The sequence below is a fragment of the Lepus europaeus genome, chromosome 3 (genome assembly GCF_033115175.1).
Source record: "Lepus europaeus isolate LE1 chromosome 3, mLepTim1.pri, whole genome shotgun sequence".
NCBI classification, from domain to species: Eukaryota; Metazoa; Chordata; class Mammalia; order Lagomorpha; family Leporidae; genus Lepus; species Lepus europaeus.
In genome coordinates this window covers 303,146-314,320 of record NC_084829.1, presented here as the reverse complement: position 1 = coordinate 314,320, position 11,175 = coordinate 303,146, and the positions used below count along the sequence as shown (strand labels likewise).

Here is an 11,175-nt window from a genome sequence, read left to right as displayed (position 1 = left end):
TTTCTGTTAGACTTCACTGAACCCTCCACCTGTCCTCTCTGTTCTGTCACTGGGCCCATGGAGTGTTTTGTTTGATTGGTTTTAATTGTCCTGATTTATGCAACAAATCAAATTACAGCTTTGGCTTATTTTTATAGACTTCCTGGCTTTCTGCCCATTTCAAGAGAGTCTGTCATTACTTCTTGAAACACTGTTACAATTGTTTGAGGATATTTGTCAAATATCCAATATCTACATCTTCTCATCATTGGTATCTTTGTATTGCCATTCCCACAGGAATTAGGATTTCCTAGTTCTCCATATGCTGAATAATGTGGGATGTAGCTGGGCCACTCTGAGCGTCCAGCACTGTTTCCTCTTTGTCTCTTACCCAGGGTTGCTACTATTGTTTTTGCTGGCAGTGCACAGGTGTGTGTGACTTGCAAGTGTCACCAGCTCTGTGTTGTGATTCAATGCCCACTCCACTTCCAAAGCTTTGCAATGCTTTGGAGAGATTTCTGGAGTGTGTGGGAGCCAGTGGTCAGGTCTCAGAGTCCCTAGTGTGTTGTGTAGCATGAGAGACACATGTCACAGGACAGAAGTCTGCCCAGGAGTCCCCAAGGGAGTCCTGCTTCTGGGTGTTTGCACAGCCACAGCAGGACCCGTGGACCTAGTGCTCCACTTGCTCACGTCCTGTTCAGGAAGCTGGGACTGCCATCCAGTATGCACGGTTTTTGCAGTCCTGTGCTAAATGTGGGGCCAGTTACTGAAGCAACCGAGGAGCAAAAGAAAAGTTGGGTATCTTAGGCTTTTGTGACCCCAGTTCCTCTGAAGCAATGTGGGAAAAGCCCCAAATACACACCGCACAGCGTTGTCCTGTTAGGTGACCAGGAGTCCTGTCTTGTGTCCAGAGGAGTCTTGTCGCGGGTCTTTTCTCGACTTCTTCAAAAGCAAGGTGTGGAGAATGTGGGCATCGATCCCACCACCTCTCGCATGCTAAGCGAGCGCTCTACCACCTGAGCTAATTCCCCAGCTGCCAACACCCACTCTGGTTGGTTTCCCTGAGCCCTGGCGGCTGCGCATCTGGGCCTCGGGCTGCTCTCGGGCCGGCTGGAGCGCAGAGCGGTCACACCCTCTCACCACGACCCAACCGGGACTGCACCCAGGGCGCGTCTACCCGCAGTGGCCAGTCCGGGCGAGGCCAGCGCTGTCTCCGTCCTGCAGGGGACACGGCCCGCCGAGGGCGTGGGCGCCGAGACACGCGGCGCCGCCGGAATCCCACGGCGCAGCCCTCGTTCGGGAGAAGACGCGCGGAGTAGCCACTCTCGGGGCTGCCCTGAAGCTCGCGGTGGCCAGGGCCGGGGGCCACCTCCCGGGGTGAAAGAAGAAAAAGCAAAAGCCGCTGCCCCCGCCCGGTTTCAAACCGGGGAGCTCTCGCGTGGGACGCGAGCGTGACGACCACCGCTACAGCGCGGAAGGACGTCTGTCTGCCCCGGTGGCTGTGGTGACCCCTTGGAAACGCGCTCTGTAGTGGACGGCGCTGTGTAAGAATGCGCGTGACGGGGTCCTCCAGGCGGTGCGCACTCGCTGCCACGTCCTGTCTGCGGAGAACTACAGCCTGCTCGCCGCGGTCCTCACACGACGTCACCGTCCACGCCAGCCGCCGTGCTGGGCAACAGGTCTCCTCGCTCCCGGACCCGCATCCGCGTGCGTGACCTGCACCTCCTGGGATCTTCACCCCCACCCTCCTGGGGCTGCTCCCGGCTGCGGGACCCTGGGCGCTTCTCTCTGCTTCTGGGAGTGGGACTTTTCAGATCCCACCCCTGAGGGCAATCACGTGCCGTCTTCTCTGTGGTCCTGAGTTCACCATCATCGCGCCCTCGGGACTCTTCCATGCTGCTGCAGTGATAGGATTCCCTCCCTCCCTCCCTCCCTCCCTTCCTTCCTTCCTTCTCTCCCTCCCTCCCTCCCTTCCTCCCTCCCTCCCTCTCCCTCCTTCCTCTCTCTCTTTCTCCCCCATTCTTTCTTGTTAGTTTAAAGGCTGAATTGCATGCCTTTGTATATGTATTCCACATTTTATTTTTCCACTTACTAGCTCATGGACAGGGGGATTGAGTCCATGTCTAGACTATTTTGAATAAAGCTGTCTTGTTCATGGATGTCCAGTATCTCTCAGTAAACAGATTTCATTTGCTTTTAGTAGGTGACCAGTCATGGCATTGCTTGATCCATGCAAATTCTGTCTGTACTTTGGTGAGGAAGCATGATACTATTTTCCCTAATGGCTCCACTAATTCATTTTCCACCGACAGAGTGCAAGGTTCTTGTTAATTCACACCTCCCCAAGCACTTGCTAAGTTTTACTTTTGGATGGTAGTCATTCTAACAGATTTGAGGTCATATTTCACTGTAGTGTTGATTTGTGCTTCCCAGCTGAGCATTTCTAAATGTACTTCTTGCCTCCTCTTTGGTAAAATGTCCCTTCAGATTCTTGGCCAGGTTTTCATCAGATTTTCTGTTGCGTTGGGTGGTGTCCTATGTGTTAGTAAAATGTTACCATATTATCTGGAGTGCTCTTTTAGGCTGTGGCTGCATTGCCATTTTGTACAATAAGCTTCAATCCTAAGCCCAGCCTGGCTTACTAGAAGTCAGGTGACCAAATGGCCCAACCACAAGTGTCACTCCCACCCTAAGGGGATTCACTGCTCCCACTTCCTCACCTCTGCAAAGCTTTATAAGACCTGTTCTTACAGGCTGCTATTCTCTCATGCATGGGAGGCATCCTGTTGGGTTTCCCCCATCCGACAATAAACCTTCTTTATTCCGGTGTTGGGTGTATTTTGCGAATTGTCTTGTGGTGACTTTCCACTATGTTTTTTTTTGTTGTTGTTGTTTTGTTTCATTTTTGATAGGCAGAGTGGACAGTGAGAGAGACAGAGAGGAAGGTCTTCCTTCCGTTGGTTCACCCCCCAATGGCCGCTGCAGCCGGTGCACCACACTGATCTGAAGCCAGGAGCCAGGTGCTTCTCCTGGTCTCCCATGTGGGTGCAGGGCCCAAGGACTTGGGCCATCCTCCACTCACTCCGGGGCCACAGCAGAGAGCTGGACTGGAAGAGGAGCAACCTGGACAGAACCCGTGCCCCAACAGGGACTAGAACCTCGTGTGCCGGTGCTGCAGGTGGTTGATTAGCCTATTGAGCTGCAGTGCCGGCCTATGTATTTTTTTTTTTTCCATAACCTCTAATCAGATATGTAGTTTGTAAATACTTTTGCATAACCCTGGGTTGCCTTCTCATAATGCTGTTCGTTTCCTTTGATTTGCAAAAGATTTTTATGTTTATGCAGTCCTATTTGTCTACTTTTTGCCATTGTTGCCTGAGATTTAGTGTCCCATCCAAACAGATATGGCTATGACTCACAACTAGGAGCTTCTCCTCTACCTTTCTTCTAGGAATTTTAGACTTTCTGGTTTTACCTTTAAGTTGTCAGTACATTTTTAGTTGGTGTTTTGTATTGGGAAGATACAGTTCTAATTTTCATTCTTCTGCATGTAGTACCTAGGTTCCCAACACCATTTCTTGAAGAGATTATCCTTTCTTGATTGTATATTCTTGATGCCTTTGTCAAAAACCCAAAGACTATATTCAAATATGTTTGGGTTTTTTACTGGACTCTATTGTTTTGCTTTTAATTTCTAACTATTTGAGAGGTTGTTTGGAGGTTCTAGCAGGGGAGCGCAGCTACTCGTATACCCTTGACCGAAGACCGGTCCTCCTCTAGTGGGGAAGGTTGTCCTCTTCCACGGAGTGCGCAGCTTCAGGAGGGACCTGGAAGGTGAAGGAGGAAGGGGACATCCGCCTATCCAGCCAGATCAGCTGAATCAAGCCTGGCGATCAATGGGGTGACAGATGTCGCAGGCAGATCGCCCTCACATCCAATTTCTGATTATTTGAAAGAGAGAGGGAGAGAAAGGTCTTCCATCCACTGGTTCACTCCCCAAATTCATCCAACAGCCAGTGTTGGCCCTGGGCCAAAGCCAGAAGCCAGAAAAACAAGGACCCAAGTAATGGAGCCAAAACTTAGTGCCTCCCAGGCTGTATATTAGCAGAAGCTGATATTGGGTTGGAACTGGAATTCCAACCCAGGCACTCTGGAGTTCAGGCACTCTGATTATGGGGTGCAGGCATCTCAACTAGTGCTTTAATCACTGCAGCAGACACCCAATTTAGTCCCATTGCTTTACTTGTCTGTCTTCATGCCAGTACCATGTTATTTTGATTATTATGGATTTATAGTAGATGTGAAGTGAATCTGCTTATTTCTTTGATTACTAGTGACATTTTTTATATGGGATCAGGCAGGGTGTAGATTAAGTCCACAAGCTGGAAGCCACACCTCCCCTGCCCAATGGAATCCTATCCACTACCTGACAGTCAAATAACCCCTTTCCCAGGATGTATCTCCCCTCACTTGGAGGTGGTATGAGGTAACCATGCCCCTTTCCACCTCACCAGAAGCCAGCAACTTGGAGGGGCTTGCTCTCTCCAGGGCACCATTTTTGTACTTCTCTCCCCATCCTGTCCCTTCCTGGCCCACTCTGTTCCTGAGCCATGCCCAAGTGTGTGTTTTTTTCCTCTATTTAAAAAACTTGATCACTTTGTGTTAGGAAAAGAGGCGCAGACTAGAGAGGAGGCAGTGTACGAATTTACAGCCAGACCGCATTTCTTCAGAGAAAATAAATTCGTAGAGGTGGGTGACCAGCTGCCTGTACGCAAGTTGATGGGCCTTGGGAGCCTGGAAAAGAATACAGGGTGGGGTGTGAAGGGTTAGGGTGAGAGCCCCAACTGAGATTCAAAGGCAAGGAATACATTCCTATGTTGATCTATCTTTTGGGCAATGAGCAAGAATGGCTGAGGCTTATGTCCTTGTTCCATCACTTTGGGCAGTGTATTTGTGCCTGAACTTAGAATGCTTCAATAGGTAAAAGAAAATGACCTGGAATAGGGGTTTAGACCCTACCTCGCCCACTACATTTTAACTGTGTGAATTGTTCCCATCCATGAACACTGGCTATCTCCATTATTTGTGTTTTCAATGTCTTTTATCAATATTTTATACTTTGAGGGTACAGATCTTTCATCTTCTTAATTGAGTTTATTCTTAGGTGCTTAATGTGCTTTTTGTAGTGGTTACTAATGGAACAGTTTTCAGGACTTTTTTTCAGATAAGTTGGTGGTTCACATTCTTTGACTCTGTACTGCCTTTTGCACATTCTTCACAGACTGGCCTCATGTAGATGAACGTCACCAATCAGCCTGCTTAGAGGAGACTAGGACTCGATTTATTTCTGGTGGATTCCTTCACTGTGGGGGAGGGGGAGGGTCCTGTCTGGGGTATGTCCCAGTCATACAGATCGGACTTCCAAAAACACAGAACCTCCAAGGCAGTACTTAACAGTCCCACCTTGGCTGATGCACAAGGTTACCTGACTGCTGTGTTGTCGGTTGTGTTTTCCCTGTGTCTCTTTCACTGTCTTCCAAGTAACACTCTGGAGCTTCTCTGTGGCTGCCTTTGGGGAGACCACACCCGGACAGAATAAGGCACCTGAAATCGGGTGTGATGTGTGGGTGCTGAGATGCCGTCACTGCCACTTCTCTGCCACATCGGTGGCTTATGGGGACAGTAGGTGAGAACACGTGTGAAAATGCAAGATAGTCTTAGTGTTACTAATCTCTCCATGATTTTCCTCTAGCTCTTATTCCTTCACTTCCATTTCATTGTACTTGATATAAACAGCATTATTTTTTTTCTCACTTATTTTCTACAACTTGTTTGGGAATTAAATGTTCATTTACCTACACATCATGATAAAAGGATTAACTTCTACTTCAGTTGGCCTAGATTATCAGATTGGATAAAATTAAGGAAAGAAGACCTTAGTAGCATCCAACATGTGTTCTTTGGGAGTGTCTCTGAAATCCGTTGTTATCTATAATGTTTGTACTGCCTTTTAAATTTCATTTCATCGATTAAAGAACTGGGACATTTGTGCAGTAGACTTCTTGACATTAGAATTGTACCCATTCCTGTGGTGCCATAAAACATGTTGTTGTCAGTCCCAAAAGGAAAAATACCATACATTCTCCCTAATACAAATAGAGCACCAAAAAGGTAAACTATAGAAGGGAATCGACACTTTGAGATGCAATGACTTTGAACAGCCCTCGTCTCAACAGTTGAAGAACAGTTTGTTTTTTTTTTAATTTCATGCTATTTGTTGAACTCTTTACTTAGTATAATCATATGTGTATAAAGATAATTGAATATAGATACTAGAAAAAATAAGAATGGAGTTAGGAGGGGGAGGAGGAAGAGAGGTGGGAGGGAGGGTATAGTGGGAAGAATCACTATGTTCCTAAAGTTGTACTTATAAAATGCATGAAATGTGTATTCCTTAAATAAAAGATTGTTGGGGAAAAAATGTATTCTCCCCATTATTTTCCATAAATGCACAACTAGACCGATGGGCTAGATTAGATTCGGCCTGATGTTTTTGCTTTGGCAAGGTCCATCCAGGAGGGGTCAGATTTTCTACTAGGTGTTTCTGAAACTGATGACCCCATGATGGCCAATGTGATTGTGGTAGCAAAGGATGCTACACAAAGTCATAAAAGTCAGGAATCGGGCTGGCGCTGTGGTGCAGAGAGTTAACACCCTGGCCTGAAGCGCCTGCATCCTATATGGGCACCGGTTCAAGTCCAGGCTGCACCACTTCCGATCCAGCTCTCTGCTATGGTCTGGGATTGCAGAAGAGGATGGCCCAAGTCCTTGGTCCCCTGCACCCGCATGGGAGACCTAGAGGAAACTCCTGGCTCCTGGCTTCGGATCGGCACAGCTCTGGCCGTTGCGGCCATGTGGGGAGTGAACCATCGGATGGAAGACCTCTCTCTCTCTCTCTCTCTCTCTCTCTCTGCTTCTCCTCTCCCTATGTAACTCTGACTTTCAAAAGAAAAAAAGAAAAAAAAAGTCATGAATCTATTTCAGAGCAAGATAGGTGTAGCAGCGAAGCCACGTGTATTAGAACATATTTAATCTTTACTTCAGAAACAGTTTCTGGATTGTTTGGGGTTTGAGGTGGAGATCAGAGTGAGAATGGTCCACACAAGAAGGAACATAAAATTAGATCAGGCAAAATTCATTGGTGAAGCCACTAAGCAGAGATTCTGAATTTCATTTTTATTTGAGGGACTGGGAATGGCTCTGAAAGTTTGTGGGTTGGTTAAGGAATCAAAACTGCACCAAGTATGGACTCTTCTAAATTTAGTGAAATATCAGACCTCCTTAGGGTACCACAAAGGAAGGTGTCCAAAGCCCAAGGGAGATTGGAATGGCAGAGATAATTTAGATTAATAGATCTGCCCTTGCACAAGAGGGAGTTCCACAGGAAGTGCCTTTCACCATGGCTGCACCAAATACACTCAGAGGACAGTCCCAGGATCCTAGAACAACTCCCACCTCCATTACCAAGTACTCACAGACAGGAAGTAGATTGGTCTGACTCAGGAAATCTTTGGGATCATGACATCCTTAGAACTGAAGTGGAAGCATGGAGGAGGTCACCCAAGCCTTTTATCTACTTGAGAGGTGGTGCTGATATGGGAATGCATTGTCAACACTGGCCCCAGAGCCTTAACTTGGGACAAAAGCTCAGCTGCCCCCTCTGAGGCTCGAACTCAGGACCTTCAGATTATGAGACTGATGCGCTGCCTACTGCGCTAAGGAGGCAAGTCCTCGCTAGTGTTTGACTAGTATACACAGAAAGCATGGTCGTCTGACTTCAATTCTACCTTGAATTGCTAGACCACATGATCACAACTCCTCACTTAACTCTCACTTGAACCATTTCAGAAACTCAGAGCCCCTTCAGCAAAGGGAAAGCCAGGCTCCCTGGGGACTCTGCCACAAACCTTCACTGATGAGTTTCTCAGTCTTCCTCATGGGTAACAGGATCACTTACATGGTTGGGGCAGGGGGAGGGGGGAATGACCGTGCACTGGCAAAGAGATGCAAACGGACACTGACCTGATTTGACCCCGATGCCTGGGGACCCAAAGAGTCTCTGAGCACTACCAGTCAGACTCAGCTCAATAGCGTCAGGGGATCCATGTCTCAGGGTGAGGTTTATTGCAAGTTCACTGTCACTTGATAATCTTTGCTCCCTTGTAGGTAATGCGCTATTTTTCTCAGACTGCTTTGGGAGCTTCATTGTCTTAATTTTCAGGAACTTGATTATGATTGACCTGGATATGGACCTTCATAGGCAACCTGCTTAGGGTCCTCTGAGCTTCTAGCAGCTGATCCATCTCTTTCACCAAGTGGGAGAGGTTTCCAGCCACTGGGACTTCAAATCTTGGGGAAGATTTCACAGGAAAAATCGATGCAGACTTCATCTTCCTATGTCCATGGTGTTGCTGAGAAGCAGTGTAAGTATGCTAGAGGTGAGAGGTAGCTGGTGTGCTTCCTGCTGAGCAGGGTGTTCTGCAGATCAAGATTTCCAGTTCCAGGGCCGGCCCTGGGGTAAAGCCGCCACCTAGGATGCTGGCACCCATACGGGTGCTGGTTTGTGTCTGGCTGCTCCAAGTCTGATTCAGCTGACAGGGGAAAGCAGCAAAACATGGCCCAAGTGTTTGGGCTTCTGCTACCCACTTGGGAGACCCAGACAAAGCTGCTAGCTCCTGGCTCCTGGCTTCCACCTGGCCCAGCTCCAGCTCTTGCTTCCATTTGGGAAGTGAACCAGCAGACGGAAGCTCTCTCTGTTTCTGTCTCTCCCTCTTTCTCTGTAATGCTTTCAAATAAATAAGTCTTTCAAGCAGTATGCTTCCAGTTCCTCTCCCATGCCTCCTACTCCTTTAGATGGGTTTAGTTATTATTTTATGCTTGAGAGTCTAAATTCAATCAAGTTTTAGCATTCCAACATCAATAAAGGAATTACTCAATTATGCTGATATGGGCCACCTACATTCTAGTCACACCAAGTGTAACCACATTTTGCCACTAAGCTATTCACAGCTGCATATTCATCTCCACACTCCCTGTCTATTCTTGTTGCTCAGTAAACTCTTCATGGCTCAGTTTGAATACACCACTGTTAATTTCATTCCCAGACACTTAATCCCTTCCTCTGAGTCAAACCTCAGTGACTACTTCAGGGGGTGCTGATTTGTCTTGTTCTCCAAGTCAGGTACATGGGAGAGGCTGCCATGGGAAAGTTGTGATATTTAGACCAACCTCTTTACCATCTCTCAAATTTAGCAACATTATATCTTCTGTTGTACCTCCTCTTTGGTTCACTATACACACATTATAGAAGTGGTTTTTATTAATGTATCATTCCTGGTTAGGCTCTTATTTCCAGTTTTCATATCTTTAATTCCCACGCCTTTGTGCTTCAGAGCTGTCACTTACTCTGTGCTCTCACTCCCTATATTCCATATCTTTGAGTTCTCACACTCTGGCAAACTGCATAGGTTTTGAAGACAGGATTGCAGTCGTCAATTGGGTGAAAGCCTCCAGGGAGAAGCCTACACTTGAGGCAGCAGGCAGTGCTCTCCAGGAACAAGAACAGTGCCCTGCGGGGCCCTGGGAGAGGTGTGAGCGGCCACTGAGTGACTCAGGGAAGGCCTACAGCACAGCACCATGTCCTACACTGTACAGAGCTACAATCCTTACTTTTCCAACTTTTGTTTGAAAAGCATCAGTTGCTGTAACTCTTTCAAATAAATAAATAAATAAAACCATCAGTTGTTAGCAAGATCCATAAAGGATTCCAGGTGCATGACCAATACATTCTTCTAACACCAAAATAAAACTTCCTTTAATTACATAAAAATGAAATTAATTGATTAATTAAAGTAAAACTCCTGTCTCCATCCCTCGGACACACAACCGCCTTCCCTCCTCCTTCGCCAGAGTTCGCCTCACTTTCCCCTGGAACTGCCCTCTTGGGCGGTGGCCGAAGCAGCGCTGGGAGGGCTCCCACCCCGTGGCAGCCGCCCCCACGTCTGTCACTCGGAGGCTCGGGAACCCGGCCCGGCGGGGGATCCGCCTGGACGTCAGGGCCCTTGCAGGAGTGTGGCAAACACCGAGAAAGGAGCTACGTGGCGTGAAATCGGGGTAACAGCCGGCAAGATGTCCTCGGACGTCTGCCAAATCAATGCCCTGGGTGCAAGCTCAGGCCTGGTTACAAAACGGGAGAGAGAGGGAGGAGGGGGAGGCGCCCAGCCAGGAGCCCCGGACCCGGAGAAGTGGGCGCGGAGCTCCAGCGGGCAAAGGCCACAGAACCAGAGGGAGCGCACCCTGCAGCCGCCTGTGAGCCCTTTGCCAGCCCTAAAAGCAGGGCGCCGACGAGGGTGGGATTCGAACCCACGCGTGCAGAGCACAATGGATTAGCAGTCCATCGCCTTAACCACTCGGCCACCTCGTCCCCACGCGGGGCCGCTCCGCGTGGGCTTGCCTTTCACAGGGCCCGCGCCGCGGCGCCCAGCGTGTCCGGGCCGGAGGTCGCCGCGGTCCAGGGTGGCGACGCGGGGCGCTGACGGCGGAACCCGGAGGAAGCAGGAGCAGGCCAGAGGCTGCAGACGTGGGCGGCTCTTTGCTTTGGAAGAGACGGAGAAGGCGGGAGGCTGGGTCGAGGCGGCTCGTGGCTCCCCTCCACCTGCCTCTGCCTGTTAACCCAGCGCCCCCGGTCCTTGTGGAGACGGATTCGGCCTGGACCTGGAGTCCCCTTGGAAGGCGCCCATCACCTACCACGCCGCAGCCTGGGTAGGGTCCAGGGCCCTTGTGGCTCCTCCTTCCCAGGTGCGCTTGCGGAAGCCCCTCTTCCAGGCCCAGGTGTCTCCCCGTGTGCCTAGAGGTGCCTACAGTTTTATCCACCACGTGGCTCTCCCACTCAAGGGGCGCGGCTCACGAAGCACAGCTCTGGGAGCAGAGTTGTTCTGTAAAGATTGGTCCTTTCCACATGTATTTCTGAGGTCAGCCATCTGGTAATGTCGCACGCACTCATGGATTTTTTTGTGCTATATTATAACCCAGTGATACAGACGTCCTTTTAGTTTCAATGTTTCCATCGTGTATGTTAGGGCTACTGTTGGAAATGGAGGGAACGTGCACAATGAATTCATAAGCTTAGATTTGTGA

The 11,175-nt window shown here is 48.9% G+C and overlaps 2 non-coding genes across 2 annotated transcripts; both read right to left on the bottom strand.

Moving 5' to 3' along the window:
* Nucleotides 1–7,691: 7,691 nt before the first annotated feature.
* Nucleotides 7,692–7,764, bottom strand: TRNAM-CAU (transfer RNA methionine (anticodon CAU)). The gene has a single exon. It is a non-coding gene; the product is annotated as a tRNA-Met (tRNA).
* Nucleotides 7,765–10,380: 2,616 nt separating this feature from the next.
* On the bottom strand, nt 10,381–10,462 carry TRNAS-GCU (transfer RNA serine (anticodon GCU)). The gene has a single exon. It is a non-coding gene; the product is annotated as a tRNA-Ser (tRNA).
* Between the last annotated feature and the right edge of the window lie 713 nt (nt 10,463–11,175).